We start from the raw sequence: 2,378 nt of genomic DNA, 5'->3' as shown, positions 1-2,378 counted from the left end.
AAACCCAGACGACGCTGTGCCAATTGTGCGCCACCCTATGGGACTCCCAACCACGGCCGAATGTGATTCAGCCTGGATTTGAACCAGGTACTGCAGTGACGCCTCTTGCACTATGATGAAGTGTCTTAGACGACTACGCCACTCGGGTGCCCATCTCTGCAGCACTCCACCAATTATGGACGAGTGGCCAGATGGAAGCCACTCCTCAGTAAAAGGCACATGACATGACGGCCCACTTGGAGTTTTCCAAAAGGCACCTAAAGGACTCTCAGACCATGAGAAATAAGATTACCTGGTCTGATAAAACCAAGATTGATCTCTATGGCCTGAATGCCAAGGGTCACGCCTGGAGGAAACCTGGCACCATCCCTACAGTGAAGCATGGTGGTGGCAGCATCATGCTGTGGGGATGTTTTTCAGCAGCAGGGACAAGGAGATTTGATCGAGGGAAAGATGAACGGAGCAAAGTACAGAGATCCTTGATAAAAACCTGCTGCAGAGCGTTCAGGACCTCAGACTGAGGCGAAGGTTCACCTTCCGACAGGACAACGACCCTAAGCACACAGTCAAGACAGGAGTGGCTTCGGGAATGGCTCTGAATGTCCTTGAGTGGCCCAGCTAGAGCCTGGACTTGAACCCGATCGAACATCTCTGGAGAGACCTGAAAATAGCTGTGCAGCGACACTCCCCATCCAACCTGACAGAGCTCGAGATGATCTGCAGCAAAGAATGGGAGAAACTCCCCAAATACAGGTGTGCCAAGCTTGTAGCTTCATACCCAAGAAGACTCAAGGCTGTAATCGCTGTCAAAGGTGCTTCCACAAAGTACTGAGTAAAGGGTCTGAATACGGATGTAAATGTGATATAATTTTTACATTTTTTATAAATGAACCAAAACTACAAAAAAAAAAATATTTTTTTGCTTTGTCATTATGGGGTATTGTGTATAGGTTGTTGAGTTAAAACAACTATTTAATCAGTTTTAGAATAAATGTCTAATGCAACTAAATGTGTAAAAAGCTCTGAATACTTTCTGAATTGTAAGACACTTCTTGTGGAAACTCGGACACAACATTTTGGCTCGAAGTTAAACAAACAGCAAGTGTACATTCTGTATTTGTAAAGTCATTAAGGTTAGTGTTCAAGGTTTCCAAAATCTGTGGTAAAACAGCAAGTGTACATTCTGTATTTGTAAAGTCATTAAGGTTAGTGTTCAAGGTTTCCAAAATCTGTATAGCAATCAAGGACTAATTGTTTCTAAACTGACCAAAAATATAAACACAACATGTAAAGTGTTGGTCCCATGTTTCATGAGCTGAAACAAAAGATCCCAGAAATTGTCCATTACGCACAAAAAGGTGTTTTCTCTGAAAGTTTTCACACATTTGTTTACACCCCTGTTAGTGAGCATTTCTCCTTTGCCAAGATAATCCATCCATCTGACAGGTGTGGCATATCAAGAAGTTGATTACACAGCATGATCATTACACAGGTGCACCTTGTGCTGGGGACAATAAACGGCCACTATAAAAGGTGCAGTTTTGTCACACGAACCCAATGCCACAGATGTCTCAAGTTGAGGGAGCGTGCAAATGGCATGCTGACTGCAGGAATGTCCACCAGAGCTGTTGCCAGAGAATTAAATGTTTATTTCTCTGCCATAAGCCACATCCAACATCATTTTAGAGAATTTGACAGTATGTCCAACTGGCCTCACAACCGCAGACCACGTGTGTGGTGTTGTTGGGAGAGCGGTTTACTGATGTCAACATTGTGAACAGAGTGCCCGGAAACAGTTTATTAACTAAGTAGAACCGTAGCTTGCTAGGTATTAGATCTACATACGTACCTATTCTACATAGTTGTATCTCTGGTGTCCTCCGCAGCAGTCTCCGTAGCCGATCATTCTCCTCCTGGTACTCTGCTACTGTTTCCTCAATCGCACCGAAAATCTCCACAGCAGCCGATGCCGTTAAACATTCATTTAACAACACACTCAACAACTGTAGTTTAGACGTTTTCAGTGGACTGAGAGTTGGGTGTTCAGCGAGTACGGCTTCTTGACATGGGTTCTCCAGATCACATTCACTTTTCACACAGGAAGGAGTGAATATGGAGTCTTTGGTATCAAAGAGCCCTTGAAGCTGCTCTTCCTCCTGACTGGTCCTGACTTCCTCCTGTTCCTCTTTAATCTGTTTGGTCTCTGGGTCCTTCTGTCCCAGACTGGGGCTCCACTCCTGCTCACAGTCCTGCTGCTCAGGGGGAACCTCCTCTTCAGAGACAGAGAGCTGCAGGGAGTCTGGAGGGAAGGAGAGGAGGAGCAGAGGTTACCTATACAGACATGCCTGAGTAGAACTATAGCTAGCTATCAGTAGATA

At 44.9% G+C, this 2,378-nt stretch overlaps 1 pseudogene; it reads left to right on the top strand.

Moving 5' to 3' along the window:
- The window catches only part of LOC127915535 (gastrula zinc finger protein XlCGF7.1-like), a 2,830-nt pseudogene extending 932 nt beyond the window's left edge, over positions 1-1,898 (top strand).
- Positions 1,899-2,378: the final 480 nt, after the last annotated feature.

Source organism: Oncorhynchus keta, chromosome 35, assembly GCF_023373465.1.
Source record: "Oncorhynchus keta strain PuntledgeMale-10-30-2019 chromosome 35, Oket_V2, whole genome shotgun sequence".
In the NCBI taxonomy this organism is placed as follows: Eukaryota; Metazoa; Chordata; class Actinopteri; order Salmoniformes; family Salmonidae; genus Oncorhynchus; species Oncorhynchus keta.
The sequence above is the reverse complement of the archived record's forward strand: the minus strand, read 5'-3'. Positions and strand labels throughout refer to the sequence as shown.